This window comes from Phalacrocorax aristotelis, chromosome 9 (assembly GCF_949628215.1).
Source record: "Phalacrocorax aristotelis chromosome 9, bGulAri2.1, whole genome shotgun sequence".
NCBI lineage: Eukaryota > Metazoa > Chordata > Aves > Suliformes > Phalacrocoracidae > Phalacrocorax > Phalacrocorax aristotelis.
This window is the reverse complement of record NC_134284.1, coordinates 6,088,850-6,109,577: the sequence shown is the minus strand read 5'-3', so window position 1 is coordinate 6,109,577 and position 20,728 is coordinate 6,088,850. Positions and strand designations below refer to the sequence as shown.

The window sequence follows — 20,728 nt, the reverse complement described above, 5'->3', positions numbered from 1 at the left end:
ACAAATACTGAGTTTTAATGATGATCCCAGGATAGTAGTTAGCCATCATAGACCACTGAGATACTGTCTTTTTGCCTTCGACAGTTTGATGTGAGGGTTATTTAAGATACTCTCTCTCTGATATGTTAACTGCAATATTCATCTAATTTCAATTCCCTAATTTTAATGTCATTTCTTACAGTGGTATTGAGAAAATCTGTTTTCTTTTTAGGTCTGTCACAGATTGTCTGATGCTGGATGTATCACTTGATCTTTCCAAATCTCAGTACTGTGTATTTAAAAACAAAGTTAATATAAAGGTATTTAGCATTCTGAGAAAAGGTGCTGTAGAATTAAAAAACCGGTATTGCTTTAATTTGATTGTTCAGCATATTTGCCACGGTAGTTCTCCGTGAGATAACAATTTTGACCTTTTTTCAGCCTGTTGGGTTGGTCATTGATAAATACAACCATTTTATTTACATCCAGAAGATGATATCCGAGTTCACGCACAGAAGTAATATGCTGTTACAAAGAGACCTCACCTAATGGACAATGTTTCATGTGGACCCACCACTAAAGAATTTAGTACACCAGATGCTAAAATTATAAATACATAAAGAGCACAAATATAATAAATTATTCATATATTAAACAAATATATTATTCAAATTATGGCAGTAAACCATTTTTTTATTCACAAGTAGATGCATGAGATGGAAATCAGGTTTGGTGTAGCAGTGGTGTTCAGAACCACAGAAAAACTCTTCACATAATTTCTCAACATAGCATATCTTTTTGGTTAAGTCTCAGGAAGGACATTCATCTTGAGTTTTAATAGTTATTCAACTTCACATTCAGAGTTCTTTATTGCTGTCATAGACTTACTTTGTAATAATTTCGACTCCCCGTTGAACATTGTGCATTGTAGCAAGATTGTATCAAAGAGCATTAGTTAGAAAAACACTTCTCTTTCTATTGTGACAAAACCCTTACATTTCACATTTGCAGATAATGTTATCAATCATAAGTTCATTTCTCTATAAAGTGACCTTTTTGTTTCAATTCATTAAGAAGACAGAGTTCCTTTTTTGGTAACAAGCCGCCTATGCACACTGTGAACAGCACATAATAATGTTTGAGATAACATACCTAGAAAGGGCCTAGGGAGAATTATTGCCCTCTTCAGGTGAGAGGACTCCAGTAGGTGTTCCAGTGCCTCAGAGGTAACCTTTCCTGCTGCTCCGCAGCTGAAATGCTTCATTTCATGGCTAAACTCTAAGCAAAATTAACCTGTACTCCACAGGCTAACTGTAGACTTTTTTTTCTGGTTCTCAGGTTAATACATTACTTTTATTATATTTCTCCTGTTCTTTGGCAACTTTTTTTCCCAATATTTTGCAGTATCTGAGTGCAATGCTTTTGTTTGCATTGTGTCCTTAAAATATTTTTTTTTTAGATATTATAAAGATTTTTAAATGACAATTTTAAATCTTCTATGGAAATCAGTTTGGGTTTTTTTTTACTCTTTCATATTGTCTGTTTACATTTTCCCCTTTGGACAGCTATGTAGGTAATTCTTTGTGTTCATTTTCGTTTATATTGATTTACTTGTTTCCTTTCTTCTCCTCTCTCCCACCACATAGCAGTTTTAGGGTTCACTGTTTATTGTGTCTTTCTTAAATGTAGGGGAAATATTGTCAGGAGCATTCATGAGAGACGGGGCAAGATGCAGTTTCTCACTGCTAAGTCTCTGAATACTACTGGCATATCATTCATAGGATGTCATGAAAGATCTGCCAGTTGCAGTCCTGTAAGTAAAAACATGATTCCATGTTCATGTATCTTGTTTTTTGATTTTATGCTTGAAAAGAATTAGAATCTGTTAGCTTCCTATTTCATCCCCTCTTCAGAAAGACACACTTTCTCAGTGTAATGAACAGCATTACTTAATCCTTTTCTATTAAAATGGATGAACGTCTTAATTCCTCCTCATGTTTTGAACTCTACCTGGTGGTTAGATTTTTGTTGTTATTGTTGGTTCTCCCCCCATAAATACAAATCAGGAGGAAAAAAAAAAAAAAGGAAAAAAATCAATATAAATATAAAGCTTAAAAAAATACAAGAAAGCAAAGGGACAAACGAATGTCTTTATTCTTACAAGAAAAAAGCTTTTAACAAGACATTACATGGTCACCCCTATTGTGCGTTTATGAAGACAGCCTATCATCAGTTTTAATCCTGAGTTTAGTCATTAGTTTTAAAAGTTGTTAAAGGAATTGAATAAAAGTAGAATTTTGGAAACATGCTAAGATGATTTAGAAAAATATAAATTTTTCTGTAATGTGACTTAAATGAAGCCTGTTTTTGAACTCATTATTTTTAAATCAATGTTACTTCTGGGAACATGCTGAGATTTGGGAGAAAAGATATTACACTTTCCTGTACACTAATGATTTCTGTGTGGTTTATTCACTTTAAAATATTTAGAGTGAACATGTAAAAAGATAATGCTTCTTGGACTGAATGGATTTTGCTTTAAACTCACATGGATATCTTATTATAGTTGTTTAAGAGTTAAAAAAAATGTCTCACTGTAATTGAAGATCTTGTTCTTTCATTTAAGGATATTTGTAGATATGATATGTAGGTTTTGGCATTTGTCCCTGTCCTTGTGCTAAGAAAAGGTCCTATCTGCTTATGAAAACGGATCATTAAACCCATAAAAAGTGGAGAACACACATTGTTCTCTGTCAAAATACAGTAAAGGTCTACAAATGTCCTGTACAGAGGGGTGTTTAATTTTTTAATTTTCTTAGTTCCAACTGTTTTAAGCATAATTCTTTTATCAAATGAACATAAATAGCATGTTATAAAGCGCCAGGTATTTCCATTTTCAAGTTCCATCCCACGTAAGCTAGAGTGGAAGTTGGTAGTATGTAAAGCTATGGTCTAACCAAGATCATATTTCACTCCCAGTCCTTATAATATTCAGGTTTGGTGACATACTGTTTTATTTGGAACTAGCATTGGGAGAAAAAGCCAACGAGATTCTAAGGTATACAGGCAAAGAGTCACTTAGTGCATTCTTTGCTGTTTGAACAACCCAGAGAAAAAAGAACGTCAGAGAGATTTCCAGAATGAAAATCTGGATGACTTTATTATTTTTTTTCTGCTGCATACTGCACACGAAGGTGTGACTCGTAAGCTTTCAACTATTCAGAATTTAATTTAGCAGCTCTTAGGGAGTTCAGAATTTATATGATCAAGAGTTGTGTGAGAATGTGGAAAGAACCATTAAAGTTACAGAGCTTAATGTCGCACCAGGACGGATCCTGTACAGCACTGACTCTGAGGTAGAAAGGGCAATGCTATATTTTTCTGACATGTCAGAGGTAAGGTGAGTGAGGCGTGGTTATGTCTAGCTCCAGAAGATCCGGCTTTGGGCATATGATAGTTAATATTTCCTTCGTGCCATCCGAAACATTAGCACTTTCCCAAGCTGTTTGTGGGGACCGTGCACCCGCGCTGCTGTTGTACCTCCTGCAGGCCGTATGCCACACGCATCGTCTGCCTTTTGCATGCTTTGAGTGTTCATCAGATGGTGAGAATCAGAGAGAGATGTGAGACAAACCCACCAGTCAAAGTAGGCGTCTCCCTGATTTGAGTGAAAAGAAGTGTTCTCTGTATACAAATCATAGAAAGAAGCTGCCTGACTTATTGTACTATAGGGAATAAGAGGTGGGAGGTTTTTCCTCTTCCAGAGAATGGTGCATGCGTTGGGATCTTTGCCTGTAGCCTAACATCCCAGGCTTAAGACAGTCAGTACCTTTACCCTGCAGTCAAAACAATATGTAACCGCATCTTATTCAGAAGCAGCATTTTCTTATTTTCTGCTATATTTTTTTTTGCCTGTAGTTATTTTCACATTTGTTAGTTTTGGATTTGGGTGGGTTATTTTTGGTTTTATTGGGGGTTTTTTTTTTGGTTTGGTTTTGTTGGTTTGGTTTTGATTTCATTCTGAAAATAAATTAGCCTTCCTACAGGTAATCCATGCAAATTATTCATTCAGTTGAACTTGGCACCTGTGATTTGGATGGGTTTAGGAAAGTAGGTTTTCAGTTTCTATTTCTTTAAAGATTCTGAAAGCCTGCAGTTCGGCTGTTCTACTGCAGTGTAAATTCTTTCATGTTTCTAGTAACCTAATCCATGATCTCCATGCTTCTCAGCTTTTTATGGTTACTTTTAATGTTCACTTAACCAAAACATAAATGCAGTAAGAATATTTTGACCCACTTTATTCTCTTAATAATAATTTTAATAATCATTACAATAAATTAACAGCTGCCTCCTACCCACGAGATACTGAAAGGCAGTCTCCATGTAAGCTCTTTTAAAGTGTTATTGCTTTATGGAATAAAACTGGTTTATGAAATAGATTGAACTGTGATTAATTATGTTCTTTACTAAACAGTACTGAAGCAAAATGCAATTCCTCCAGATCTTCTGCAGGCCAGTGCTCATGTATAATTGAGTGATGCAGAAAAAAAGAAATCAAGTGAAAAGTTAAGCAGATCTTTGCAGAGTATTTATTGACCATAATATATTTAAAATTTCAGTAAAATAACTGTGTAAGTACTGTCTAGAACCAGTATTATCACATTCAGTTGTAGAAACAGAAGGTAATAACAGATAGCTGTTTGTTAAAGGCATTTCACAGGCTATATTTCACCTGTATTTGAGCATTTAAGAGGCTGTTTTGTATAAATTCCTGCTTCAATGATATAAAAAGTAATTAGGTAATTATGCTACACTTTAACATTTTACTGTAAAGACTGATTGACTGTACACAATGCGTATGTATGCACTGAGAGTTGTCCCTACTGCGTGCAATTTCTAAGTAAATTCTAAGTTATGCCTACCTTACATTAACAGGAACAACAGTAAATGAGGATAATAAAAGGAGGCGATTACAGCTTTGATGGGGTGAAAGTTATGTTTTGAAATCTGAATTTAAGAATTTAATTTTGAAATTACTAATGTCAGCAATTAGTGTATGTTTTATTATAAAAATATTTTTACTATTAAAAATACTTTTAATATAAAGATACCTTTGTGCTAGGTTTATTTTTATTAAGGAGTCTAGTTACAGCACATTATAGCTCATGCCTTAACTACGAATGTTATTATTACAGCAGATATTTCATAAATGTAATTATATTCCATAGCCTATGTAATATTCAGTAGTTGTTATTCAAGCCAAAATGGAATTACTTAAATATAGTATGGTAATGAGAAGTAAACTGAATACATGGCTTGTGAAATACAAAATTTTTATTATACCACTAATTGTCTTACTATTTACTCTACTAACACAGAAAGCCTTTCTTTTTGACCTATATGAATTTTATTTTGATGGTAAGAAAGATCAATAAAAGTGAAAAAAAAGAGTATACATTTGTCAACTTGAATGTCAGAGGGCTCAGCAAAATTAGTGCTTTTTAACATCACCAAGAGCATTTTGTCAAAGAATATTTTTCTTTGAAATATAACTTATTTTTACTGTTGAAATAGTAAAACAGAACTCATTTTTAGCAATAATATTGTATAGTAGTATAAATAAAAACTATAATTCAGATTGTGTACAGGTTTATGTAAACTTTCTGAGATTATAATGATTTATAATGCATTTTTGAGCTCTGTCTACAGAGAGTCTTTATTTTAACAAGGTTCACAGTGAACATCAGTTAAATGAAAAAAAAGGACAAATATATTATGAAATCAAAACTGGTTAGTAAATCTGCTCATTTCCTCACCTCTGTCTCATTTTGAGACAGCTCGCTCTTTTTTTTTTTTTTTTTGCATTATTTGTGCCTTTGCCAGTATCTTTTCTCTGAAAATAAAAAATGTAATCTGTTGAAGCTGAAGAATACTTATATAGTGTGTATAGGATTTGAGATCAGGGCAAGAGATAGATGCAAATTCTTTTTCAGTGTATCTCTGAAAAGAGAGATTTCTTCTTGGAAAGGTAGTTTTCCGAGTTAACGTGCGCACAGACATACGCATGTGTAAATAGGTATAAAAACATGTGGTGTATATGTGTAAATACAGCCATATAGAACATTTGTGCCCTACAGCCTTAGTTTGCATAAGGAGTCGTTTTTCTCCATGTGAACGTTTGTATCAGCTGATTATCTAGCCTAAATTATTAATATGTGCAAGTTATCTATATTTAAGTCTTGCCTATGCCTAGCTTTTGTAATGCTTAATTAAACCTTAAAAGTTGCTAATTTTGTTGTTGTTGTTGCTTATTCATAGATAGTTCTCCTTAACGAAATTTGCCTCCACAGGTTCCCCGTGTATGAGAAATATAACACAGGTTACAGATGTATGGCGACAATATGGTTTGCAAATATGTGGTTTAATAATAAAAATATACAGTTTTCCCCACTGAGCTGAATTTGGTATGATCTAAGTCCAGGATCATCACATGTAACAAGGAGGATGCAACTGAACTGTACCTTCAATTTTCTCTTGTAATTATAGCTTTTTTTGGTAAGCAAGGGTGACTTTCATAACTCGCCTGTGTTAGCACCTGTCAGTCTTCTTGTTTCTGTTTACGCAAATAATTGCTAATTTCTATCATTGGCTGCACTTATTCCAGTGTTCTTTCTCTCTTTCTCTTCCTGCAGTAGTTACTATTCCCTTGTAGCTATCTCGGTTAAAAATGGATAACTGCAAGTTTACAAAAGGGTAAACCAGAAAGTAGATTTACATATAAATTAAACATATACATATAAATTGACTTGGTGAATGTTAAATTCTAAGCCAGCCACTTAAGTTAGCTGTAGTTATTGATATATTTCCCGAGACCAGCAGCCTGATATTACCTTGTTCTGTTCTCTGATCCTTGTCAGAGACATAATGTCAGGCTCTGAGAGGAAGGTTTTGAATTGGCTTGTCAGAAGACTCTATTAGCATTAGAGGGCTATGGAGTCTTGTAGTAGTGCTTATTAAGTTTGAAGACATCCACCCATTAGTGAAATTACGTCCTTCTTCTAATAAAAGTTTCTGGTAATTACTATTTTGTATGACCTAGAGAGACATGGTTATTTAAATGTTTTATCTTTAACTGTCCTTTACTTCCTTTCTCATTTGAAAACAATTCTCAAATGACATCTGTGAGATAGCCTCCCTGAGAATTTTACTGAGTAGTTCTTGCTATACAAAATTGTTTTTTAGCAGGTAAGCAAGTCATACAGAAAGGATCGAGCCTCTGCTGCTGCTCATATTTTGCAAAGCCAGGGGTGCAAAGTAGCCGTAGACCTTGATACCCTTAATCTAAATAGTCCAGATGCGTTTTGCGTAAGCCAAATTTCTTGCTGTTTTTCACCATTCTTACAGTGAAAAACACTGCAAAGCTATACAGAGCAATCTGTAGGTAACAACATGAATAAATATGCTCTTATTTTCACTGAGCTGAGACATTAATGGGGTTACCACATGGATTTTAATTCGTGTGTGTCTCCCCTTTTGCTGAGAAGAATGGAGAACAGAATAATCACCCCAGGATTTTAATTACAAATAATGTAGAAGGGCATGTTAGGGTTTATTATTATTTTATTTTATGGCTGTGAAAACTCAAAGGTGTTCATTTAGACACAGCACGTTCCTCTTCTGTCATCTTTATTGGTTGCTGTTTGCCATGTTCATTACAGTTATAAATGCAGCTAGTAATTTATCATTCCACCATGTTTACTTTGTGCATGTTGGTGGATGATATTATAAGCTTTATCCTTCGTTTTACGTTACAATTCTGTGATCTTCGAGTAAAGAGCATGCGCAAAACTGGTGCCAGGTTAGGTCAAGATACAGCATTAAAAATGGCCTGTTCTGTCTTTTCTTATCTCTGTATGTGTAACCAAATATAGACTCAGTGTAAAAGGTATCTCTCAGTTAAAAGATATATTATTTAAATTACTTAATATTGTTAAGAGCAGAAATTTGGTTTCAGAGGAAGGTTGGAGAATGTCTTGGAATAATTCTGTAAAAACTGGGAGGGGGGGGGGGTTATTCCATGATCTTGTAATGTGGGGAGCTTTGATTTGGTTTTGTGCATAAGCACGCTCATGTCTGATAAAAATGCAGCTGTAAGATTCTAAGACATGATGGGCTTGGGGGGAAGGGGTGGCTCCATTCATTGGGTCTGTATAGAGCAGGAGTATGTGCATGTCTTCCATTTGGATTCATTTGGTTTTGTTTTTCCTGACTGTTTTTAGAATCAGCTGAATTGTGAACAAATGATTTAAAGAGGCACTGCTGAATAAGTAGCTCCTCAGCTCTCTAACTGAGCCAGAGCTGTTGGCTAGACACTACATGCAATAGGACTGTTTCTCCTTAAAAATAATGAAGTATTATGGAGTCACATATAGAAGTGTATATGTATAGTACAGAAGTGTGTATGTGTATATATATAAAACAAAATTATATATAGTAGTGATATATTCAGGTGGTTTGGGATTTCCTTCATGTATGTACATTTCTCTAAGCTTTTGCATGAAATCCTATGTCAGAAGGAAAGGAGGACTTAACTTTTCTTGTTTTCTTTTTTTTTTTCTTTTTAAATTGTGTGCCTAGCTAGATGTTGTGAGTGTTTAAAATCTTCCTCCTTTTAAAAACTGTTTGGCTCTACCACCTTATTTTGTGTTGATATTTGAAGGAAAACTGGTGTTTATTAAATCAGGGAAAGAACTCATGAGAAAATTTGTATTTATTTTGGTCTTAGGAAAATATTTTGTCATTACGGTTTAGTGCCTAGACCTGACAAGATACCTTCCATTCTTCTTTTTCCTGTTAGAAATGTTTACATAATGGACTTTGATGAGAAGCAGTAAGTTTTACAGAGTAATTATATCCCCAATCAGTGATTCACAAATTCTTCATTACAAGATTATTAAGGAGGCATTCAAGAAAAAGGTCATGGGCATGCAGCCGTACTTCAAAACTGGCAAAGAATATCGTCACTAGGAGATTCTTAACTGGATGCTTGTATGTAGGGTGTTTTAAATCCTCTGAATAAATGGTTTGGCTGTTGTGTTCACTGAACATGCAAGCACAGAATCATTAAGGTTGGAAAAGATCATCAAGTCCAACCATCAACCCAACACCCCCAGGCCTCCGAAACCATGCCCTGAAGTGCTGTGTCTACACATTTTTTTGAACGCCTCCAGGGACGGTGACTCCCCCACCTCTCTGGGCAGCCTGTTCCAATGCCTGACCGCTCCTGCAGTGAAGAAAGTTTTCCTAATATCCAGCCTAAACCTTCCCTGACCCAGCTTGAGGCCCTTATGAGACCAGCATGCTTTTTGGATTAAGGTGCCTAAATAAGCATCTAGAAGTCTAACTTTAAGCATGCATTTTTTTTTTTAAATTGTCATGAATTTCCTGTTTCATAGAAAAAAATTTTTCTAGATTCTTGAGAAGTCCTGGAAAGGACAGTATGTTTGTTCCATTACTACCTCTCTCCTTCTGTCTGTAAGTTCAGTGCTTTTGAAACAGATGTCCTGCTTAATTGAAAATCCAGTTCTAGATGTCGAACACTATACCAATAATAGGTTTCCATGCCGGTGAGCCACTTCATGTACTGAGATACCAATTCCTTCCACTGACCAGTGCTCACCAATAGAAGTATGGATTGTTTCATGAGTAAACTGTGTCTAAATTTATACCTACTGTATTAAAGATGCTAATACAGAGATACTAATATCTTCTGTATATAATGGTTTTAAAATATTTATGTTATCTGAGTGCAGTAATGGAAAAGTGAACTTAGGTAAATGCTATGGGGCGTACAAGTGTAATTATATAGGGGTTTTTTTTTTATTGTTCAGGGCAGAAATTCAAAAGGTTGATAAATAATACAAGTTTGGGGCACCAAAAATAGTATAAACCCCTCCTTTCTCTAAATAAGCAAATCTAATGTGGTGCTCAGTAACATACTGATGAGATTGGGATTAATTGGCGATACCAAGCTCTTGTTTGCTATTTTAACAGTACTGACTGGCTAAACCTTTACCTTTGCCATGTGCTTTTCCAGCAGCGGTGATGTGGTGTATTGCAGCTGGTGTGTATTCACTTGTCTCTGTAATCTGTTTCCCACTAATCATCCTCCTCCTCCTTCTTCATCCATCCGATCTGGGACCATATTTTTTAGCACAGAGACTGTCTTCCTAGTATATGGGATTCCATGTCACAACTTATAAGCAGTTACTATGAAAACAGCCTTACTGAATTCCTACAAGTGCCCTCTCTCTCAAAGAGGTAATTGTGTGGTCAGTTAAAACTGGAATTGATGGAACTCTTCAATGTTAAAAAAAAGTTATGAACCCGTAGGATTTTTTAAATTGTTGTTTAAGAAACAATTGATGAATGGCTATATGCTCATAAATATATATATACACACCTATACCTATTGCAATAATATTTTGTCCCTATATGTAAAAAGTCCAAGCAAGGATTAGAAGAAACAACTGATGCATGGTTCTAAAATCTTTTAGTAGTTATGGTGAACTGAAGTGATTAAAATCTAAATTATTATTATCAGCAATCAGTCAAAACCAAAATCTGTTTAGCAGAATTTATCACCATACCTAGCATAGAAAGTGACTAAAAAATTGCTGTATTTCTACATGACAACTGTTACTAAATGTCAAAGGGTGATTTATATTGCCATAATACTTTTGGAATAGATATTTGATATTTTTAAAGTTAATTTACATACCCTTCTGAAACAATACCTTTACTGTATTGTTTCTGTACTGTCTTTTATATTCTTGGAGTCTGCCTCAGGTCAGTATAACAGAACGTTTCAGGTCCTAGGTAAAAGTTAGCGGCACATTCTTTTACCTCCTTCTTTTAATCTCCATTATTTTTCCAGTCCCACAGCTTCTCACTTATAACTTCAATTTTCAAATGATCAGAATATGTTAGCTGTGACAGCAAAATTGGTGGATACTTGTGAGCATAGAAATATAAAAATATGGAAGTCAACAGTGTATTTTAAGAAAGAGACTAGCAACTGTAATATCTCTTGAGCACTTTACCCTCTTCCTTTGGAAATCACAAACGTGTTGATACGAGTAACCATAAAGTTCCTACTGCTGATCATCAAACTCTCTCTTTCCCTTTTGACCTCCCACAACAAGATCTCAAGGAGCTTTGAGCAAGAAGGAAGGCAACTTCTTTGAATGGTCCTTACAAATCCTTCTTTTCCATACCATAGAATTGAAGTGGTTCTGCTGGATCACCTTATTATTTCCACAACTTTGAAAAGAGAGGCCTCCTGCAGATGGTATAGATTGGAGAATTTAAATGTTCTGAATCGCCAAACGAATGCTTAAGAAATGTGCTGCATATCTTGTAGAAATCAGTTGTGGCAAAGATAATCTGAAAACAAATCAGAAGTGCTAGCGTCCTCTTGTCTGAACAGTCCTACAGATAGATTAATTTTAAAATGTAGTTTTCAGAGATTGATTTTGAGCATTCTTACCTGGAATGCTGAAATGTGATTTTGATTTTCAGTTTGGGTTTCAATCCTAAATTAATTTGGATGAACTTTAGTATGGTGTTCAGGTAATGCTGTAATCTGGGAAGCAATGTCAGAGGATGAAAATGTATTTCTAATATCCTGTTTAAGCTTTTCCGTGCTTTCAGGTTCTAGTCGGCTTCAATTAAAAGTGTCGTTGACGCAGTAATGGCAAGTCCCTTTGCACATTTCTATTGGCTAGCCTTTGCTCTGAATTTAATTAGGTGGCGTAACTACACCATATTGTTTTCTGCATTGATTTGTTTTGAAGTACATAAGTACATCATTGTGTATTTCAGCCACATTTACCCAAGTTTATACTGAAAATTGGACACTGTTGACTAGCTGTGAGGTTCTGTAATGTTAACATTGCATATTAATCTTGAAAATTTCTACTCCTGTCAAAGGCATATGTAAGGCCTCTCTTGGGCTTGCACATCCACAGCCATTAAAAGAAAAAGAAAACAAAACAAAACAAAACAAAAAAAAACCCCACACACAAAACCCACCAACCCAAAATATTTGGAAGCCTCAGCCTCCTTGAAGTCAATGGAAAATAGTTTCACAAGTGTTCTGTGCTTATAGGCTATCCAAGATTTGCTATTAACATCTTTTCAGATGTCCTATATTTTTCAGCCATAGTATTTCTCCCAGTAATTGCTTTCCTCAAGTATAAGATTTCTAGCTAAAATATAGCTTATCATTCAGAACATGTTTATAGCTGATCTGCTAGTAGGGAGTACATAAAAAGCCAATGGTTGAAGCCTTTTAAGGATTCTCTTGAGAAGTGCAGAAATGTCCTAGTTTAAGTACTTACCTTCTTTTGTCTGAAGATTTTCCAGGAAAGCGAACAGTGCAGTGCTTCTTTGGACGACGAGTTAATAGCCATGAGGAGTCAAAGTAACATCTATAGTTTCTGTGACTGGGAAAGCACGAAAAAAGGGATACACCACCTTTGCCCCAGTTTCTGTCCGAAAGATCAATTCACTTTGGAATCTGGAGTGGGGTTTATGGGTTTTTAAGTTAGGTGCCTTCTAATGCAAAATAGTGGGAGTTTTCTTGACACCGTCAGTGAGGTGTATTTGTTTTTAAAATAATATACATTTTCTACTTTTTTGTATATTATTTTCTATTGAGAAGTGTCTTCTCAGCAATTCCAGTAATGAAATTACATCACAATTTTGGGGTGTCTTTCAGTCAGAAGCATCCCAAATTATTATACTTGAGCATAGTACTGTAAATATTCATGCTTTTGTGAACCTCACCCTTGACTGTGTGGAATATTGGCAGATATTCATAGAACACCATGCAACACATTAGATGAGGAAAAGCAAAAAGGGACATTTAGATAGGAGGAGGGGGAACTATTGTGACTTTAGCTAGAGAATAGGGTTAAGAGTCTACTGTCACTGAAAGTGTCATTCAGACTTTACTGGCCAGAGCAGTTAGTGTTCCTGCTTTCTGTCTTCTTAAAAGATGTTTCATCTGAACAATGGCACAGTTAATATAATTGTCCAATTTTCTGTGTATACTACATACTCTGCAATTGAGTGAAAATCTATGATTTTTTGCTCCTGTATAATTCAGTATGTAACCAGCTCATTTTTTCTTTTTTTAATTATAAAAAAGTGAAAAGTATAAATGAAGCTACTCAAAATACATTACACCTCTCTGCAAATGTAATTTGAAACTCATGAAATATTAATGCATAAAATATGGAATGTTGTTTTTATGCTACACAGAAAAAAAGTAGAAAAGTGAAGTTTCTTCTCGATGTTATTGGAACTATGTATCATAGGGAATTCATGGAGGATTTGGTTTCTTCCATTCCCACACTTCTGAATCACGTTTTCATGAGGGATACTCATGAAACTGCTCATAGACTTTTGTGTGTGCGCATATGCGTGCACATTTTCAATAACACTTTGTTTAGATCTAGATAATCTCATAAAACCAACCACCTGTATAACCAGCATCATTTTAATAATTATTCTCTCTCTGTACACATCTTGCATGCGCACACATTTAGTAAAAACTGCTTTTGAGAGAAGAAGCCTTTCTGTTTATGCGTTAGAGCCTACACACACACTCTGCTGGGTGAATGGCAACTAAGCAGAGACCAGAAAATTTTTTTGTTTGTTTAAACATGATTTGCTAATTCCTTGCTGTGAGAATTGCATTCCAAATTACATCTTTAGTTAAAAGCTGAAAGAAAAATCTTAATGTTCATACTTTAAAGTGGGCAGAAGCGTAATTAGGTAGTAACTAAAAGAATTGGGAGGTTCTTTTTTCAGTCCCCCAAAGAGTCAAGGTTTAATATAAAATACTAATTGAAAAATGGTCTAGAGTTAAGCCAAAGTAGTAATTTGTGGGGGGAAAAAAAAACCCTTACGTAAATACTTCTCCAGCTTAGTTCCAAGGTTCTAAGCCTTGTGATTTCAGATGTAAATTATTCCCAAGCATTTAAGCTGAGGATGGGTTGTTATTGTATGATAGTTTTTAGAACTAAAATAAAATAAAATAATGCCCTTGAGAAGTGCAGCTTCAGCTGAGAGGAGGTCTGAGAACTGGAACAAAATAAACACTTGTGATAAACAGTAGAGTGGGAATTGGCCCAAACTCCTGCTGCAATGTACTGGCAGATGTTTTAGAATATCTGTTTTCACTGTCATTTTGATTTATTGTATTTGTAATAATTTAGTATGATTTCAACTTCAGAAAGACCTCTTACTTGCAGTATATATTTTTTTCAGTGGGTTAATTTAACTTTGACTTGGAAGAAACAGTAGTTATGAGGGCAGAAATACCACAAAGAAACAACATAGAGAAAGGCATTCATCTTGCAACAATTGCAGGTAAAATACATGAAGGAAATACCACAGGTATATATACTGCTTGCGATGAGAAGAAAATCTCAGGAACACAAACGTGACTAGGAAAAAATGATGTGCATTCTGATGAGGAACAAAGTAGCAGCTAATCTCTTCCTGTAATCCAATTGCACTTGTTCACAGAATATTTCAGTTCGAGATATCCTTTTATAGAGAGAATTTGAGATGGAATGGCATTTACAGAATTGAAACATAATCAGGGAAGATGAAGACTAATTTATGGTCTAGGTTTATTTAGGTTATTTACGTTATGATATAGCTAAACTTACAAAGAACTGCTTCTCTTTTATGGATATTTGCTTATTTTTAGAAATAAATATCAAACAGGCAGATGTCTATATTCCTTCTAAGTATTCACTCTAAAAGGAAAATGTATACCCTTGAACTGAGCAACCAGGAATTTGTCAGTGTACAACACCTCTAAAAAAGTAAGTTCATATTTCACCGTATGTACATAACGGACCCAGTCCAGAGCTACTGAAATTACTAAGAGGCATTCCACTAACTTCCTTGAGGGTATGTATGTGCAGTCAGTAGAGATTTGCTGTGTAAGCCTACCGTCGGAGGCTGAGCCCGAGTCTGACGTGGACAAACACCTGTTCAGACCAGCCTAGTATTTCTGCCTGCTGAACATACAGGGTGACTCACGACCTTCTGGTAACTTGTTCTGCCTTGAACTTGTGGTTGGCATTGGGTACGTAGCCAAGGACTTTCCAAGAGTTGCCTGCTACAACGGAGCGTGGCTGTGAATTCTAAGTGCATGCAGGCATTATCTTGCCTGTAATGTGCTTAGTTGTGTTTCTGCTTGATTCCAGTAGACTTCTATCGCATCTTTTCTTGACCCTGATTTTTCTCCCAGATTTTCATCACACTGCCACTTCAGTTTAAGGATGGATGGCATGGGACTACTCACATCAATACGAGCCTACTGAAGCAGTGTGTTTATCCTGCCTCAGAGAGAAATAATAGATGGGTCTTAACTTGTCATTGACTGCTCTCTACAGGAACTTGTGCTTTCAGAATGCTCTCTCATCAACTCCAAGCCTGTAGTCAAATGAGCAGCTAAAATAGCATGAAATTTTCATAGGTATAGAATCCAGAGCCCAGATGGAGTTTTAAAGAGTTTGAAGTAATTGATGAACAATGAAGACAGAAAGAAAGATAAAATGGAATATAGTAATTCAGATATAGCTTTAAGGGAATAACAATGATTTGCTTTAGAGACTAAAATGTAGAATTGTGCCAGATTAGATGAATTTGTCAGATTAGATGGAAACTTTTTTTTTGTAAAGATGTTTCTCTGTTAGGAGAAGGTAAAGTAACATTACACAAATAGTTGAAAGATTTAATAAAAGGAAAAAAGAACAAGTATTACAGAAGGTTCACGGCAGAAGTTATAATTATACTTGTGAAAATAAAAGGAAAAAAGAAAGCTGAATAGCAAACATAAAGACTCATTGGTTCATTAATCTTTGTGCAATCTCTTCAGAAACAATTCTTTGAGGTGGAATAAGCAGCGGTGATGCAATTAAATGCTTCTGCTGTCAAATTGTGGGGTTTGTTTTTTTCAAGTTTTGATGCTATTTTGTATAACCAGTGAGACTTTTTACTTTCTGGTGTAATTTAGGTAGGCACATTTCATGACATCATGTGAAACTTTAAACTTAAAGCCCTGGGTTTTGGCCCCCTTACCTACAGTTACTCTAACTGGCATAACAGCCACATCAAGTGGCTACATCTTGCTATCTAGCCAGTCCGAATATATTTCATCCACCTACTACTTCTGCCAGGTAAATACTATGCATTATCTGGGTCACACATAAGGTACGAGTTTGTGATTGCCATACCCCCCACCTCCAAAGACTGTGAGAAGTGAGAATATAACCAGAGCATATGTCATCAGAAAGAAGGAGGGCAAGGCAATAAGGTAATAGAACAGTGAAAGGGTTGGGAACCTTGCTAGAGGTAGTTGGGGTGTTACCTGACAGGAGTGGGAACGAGGACTAGGGAGACAGGACGTGAGGTGCTACTCTTGGTAGCAGTGCAGGTTTGGTCATGGTTCTGCTTCCCGTGCAGATATTTTGCGTGTGTTGATACACACTCATAGCTGCTCAGTGCAGGTGATCTCCTTGCAGCATAAGGCAGGCGATGAGAATTGGCACAGCACAATCACCGAACATCTGGCATTCCACAGTAGGTGCTATTCAGCTCCCCGAACTGAGCCAGGACTTTCAGTTTGGTAAATCAGAGGACTTGTAGGTGATCCTGATGTGATAGGTGAGTGCCGCATGGGGCTATGCACATGGGTTGTGAATTAATGGAAAAAGATTAAGGCATTCGCTGATACAGAGTTTGAGAGTCTAGAATTTTGCAGCATGCAGGGGTGAATATGAGCCGCTAATGCTAAGTTAAAGCAATTTGAATTGTGTCCTCTGGGGGTAACTGAGGTCCCTCAAGTACCGAGCATCCTCCTCTGAAGTGCAGAGTTTCATCAAATCTCTGCTGACTTCGTTGGGAGCTGAGGGCAACAAACTGCTTTCTGCTTTGAGCCTTTCTTAAGCATCACAGTTGCTTGTGCTGTTGCAGCTTTGTCAAGGCTTTTAAAGGCATAATAATGTGTTAGTGAAAACATATGCAGTGAAATTACTTTGTTTCTTTTATTTTTGTTATAGTTTGATTCCTTTTCAGAGGACAGTACTATACGTACTGAGCCTGATTTTGAACTTGCTTATGCTAATGCAAATGAGATGAGGATGATACCTGTGGAATTAATTAATTTACTATGTGAATAAGCAAATGTCATAAATGCAATCCTTATTTTTTTATAAAAATCTATTTGGCATGAAAAAAAGGTTGAGCTCCTTCCCTTTTTGTTTTTTTTTTCCTTCCTATAGCATTTGAAAAAAATTAATTGCATATGTATTTTAAGCTTATGAACATTATTGCTTTAGATACTCGCTCTCCTTTTTGCAGCACAAATTTCAGTACAGCCGGGAGCATGCACACAGACCTGGAAGCCCAACCTTCCCGCGCAGTCAAAGATACATTTATTGGATAGTCAGAGCACTTATTTTGGGCAGTAGTTAGGTTTCTCACTTCTGCATCCAAATCTTTCTTCTGAAGTTTCTGAACTTCAGAAACTTTTAATTCAGGGAAGTAAAAGCACTGTCCAGTTTCCTGACAGGGAGTGAAGTACTTAAAAAATGGTGGTGGTGTAGGTAACAAACCCAAACAGATAATCTTTGCTTTTGCATTTTCTGTTTGTGTAACTGTTTGCGTCGAGACCAAGAATTTTGTTGTATCATTTTATACCTCGTAACTTAGTGACCTTATGGATTTTTGGCTTCAACAGAGAAAAAGGAAAAAAATTATATTTGCATTATTTCCTTTGTACTGGCACCTAGAGGGCTGTGGCCTAATACGTTAGATACTGTATTAGTGTACAGCACAACCAATGTTTGCCATAAAGAGTTGATACTCCAATATATAAACCAGGGCAAATCAAACGAATGCAGGAAACAGATGGAGAATTACATATTTGTAGCAAGATTAATGTGACCCAAATTAAAAAAAAAATCCTAAATATGTTTGGCTTTTTAAAATCATTCTCTCCGTTTTTAAGTAACATTTTCCATCAGTTGTCACAAATACAGGAATGTTACAACTGAATATCTCAAAATAATGCAAATGATGCCCTTCATTTCAGGAAGGGCAGGATTTTATTATGTTTTCAGCAAAATCCATACAGATGTGTTTATGTTCTGTTAACACTGAATTTTGATTGGAATATAGTGTTTCTGTGGTGTCTTAGTATAAAATAGATTGTGCGTATTGTCCTATTTTTAATATTAAAAAATAATTTATAAAAATAATTTTATAAAAACAATTATAAAAGATGTCCTTATATATTGATAGGTGAAATATTCACCTTTGCAGGGGCTGTATTTCAAAGGATATTAGTGGTATATTCCTATACTAAAACAATTTGAGAGCTGTCAGTTAAAACACGCAATCTGGTGTTTCTAAAATAGATATTTAGAAAAGGGTATTTTTATTTATCTCAGAAGCAGACAAACATAAAACATGTTAATCCAGCAAATCCAAGATTTATTTTCCCAACTGCATTGTTACTTTATATGTTTGTATGGCTAAGTACAAAAACATTTCTGGACGAGGTGGGAGTGGGTGGCTATGGAGGAGGAGATCGTTCTTTAGCTTTCCTCTGACTAGACAGGTAATTTTGTTGAACACCAGAGCTGTTAGTGGTGAACCAAATGAACTTTTGTGATGTCAAGTGAGAAATACTTTCTTACTGAGAAAATATTTCTTGTTGCATACAGAAAATGTCCATCTTAATTTTGTGGCTGAATTTGTGGCCATTATTTTCTTTTACTACACCAATCCTTCAGAGTATCCTAGCCATATTACAGTAACCTGGATTTTCATATGTTTTCATATGTTACGTGTGTAGCTATGATACTACATGTGCTACAATGCTGACCTAAAATTAAATATTCTAATTCTGCAATCACATGTACGGTTATGAGAGCATATTTTCATACCATCTTATGTTCTTAGTTTCTTCTCTTAAACTTACATAAGCGCTTACAACTAACTTGGTCAGAACTGTGCACGTTGGTTATGAAACCAAGCAGGATCTGGCAAATCACAGTTGTCAAAATCTCCCAAAGAAACTGTTAGTATGGCCTAAGTCAGTGGAGTCGGGCAAATGTTTTCTATAATACGTGGCACGAAACCATAATCATGAAAGCTGTGCCGTGCCATGCAACAAAAGGTTTGCAGCTTTGTTGAGTTTTCCTGGGTGACTCTGTTTCTATACAACTTTGCATTTCTGGAGTGTTAATTAAAAAAAAAAACAAAAAAAAACACAAAGCAACAACCTAAACCAACCAACCAACAAAAAAACCACCCCACCCTTAAATATATTTATTTAACAAAAGTCTGAACATTCCTTATATTTAGCAATTAGTTAATACATTTTGTGTCCAGATCCCAAATACCAAATCAAATCTAAGAATGGTTTCCATCTTTTTCTGATAAGAAAACTAAAAACTGGTACCTCAAAATTGCAAAATAGTTTGAATGAAATTTTAAAATGACTGTGAGGTGTCCTGACTTAAAAATGAGTATGTCTACAAATATGTATAAAGAACATTTCAGTGTTGTGTATACACAACTATTTATATGTGTTCATACACATATTGAGATGTCTGTGTTTTTATTGGATTATTTAGTATGTGGGTTGGCTAGTTGTTTTTTTTCAATACCATACTTCTCTGTTACCTGTAGAATTAGCCAGCACCTAATAATTTTGTAATTATTCCATAGAACATCTTATGTTTTGATGTCAGTGAACCTGAAATTCTAAAGAAGTTAAAAATTCTATATACGCAGTAAAAAAAAAAATCAGTGCAAAGTACAATATGGTATGTTACAATTTTTAATGTACATAGTGTATAAGAGCAAAATATAAATGTTTCTTAACTTTATAGTATGCTGGATTTTCAAAGAGTTGATTTTGATGCTATCAAAACAGCTGGAAATATCTAAAATGGGTAAGACTAGAAAAAGCTTATTTATAGGGCATGCATTTTTATTCACAGTTAGCTTGACTTTATAATAAGCTTGACTTTATATTGAGGCAGTAACATGAGAATGTTGCTAATAAAATTTTAATTGTATTTTGTATTGACTTGTTGCTGAGATTTTAGATAACATTTTAGTGAAAAGATCGACAAATTGAAAAGTGTTACCCCTATGTATAGGCTCCACAAAACCCAGACGAACGGATATCAGTAGGCTATTAAAATTGTGTTTTTGTAAGATAAAACATCATAATTAATTCAATATCATGAAACAGATGGTACATTAAAACTTTGAGATACATTTGTAAAATGTATATCGAAAACAAAAGCTACAAAAAATTGTATAAATATTGAGCTTTTGTCTTGCATGTCATTCTTCACTCATAGCAATAAGTCAATAAGGAACAAATTTGTTGACATTGAGGTTGTATCAGTTTGAAACTTGTTTAAACAGGAGGAAAGGTAGGATTTACAGGCAAATACCCTTCATTTGAAGACATTTTGATAAACTTTTTAAGATGTACAAATGCCATATTTTATTCTTTCAAAATCTTCAGCATTTAGATACTCTCTCCCGCTGCACTTCATTTCCATAGGCTGAATAATAGTACACAGTAGCACATAATGAATTTCTGTATACTGATGGGGGTGACAAGTTGAACAATCAC

The 20,728-nt window shown here is 35.1% G+C and overlaps 1 protein-coding gene across 2 annotated transcripts in view; it reads left to right on the top strand.

Moving 5' to 3' along the window:
- The window catches only part of NOVA1 (NOVA alternative splicing regulator 1), a 156,973-nt gene that overhangs the window by 132,628 nt on the left and 3,617 nt on the right, over positions 1-20,728 (top strand). The window lies entirely within an intron of this gene.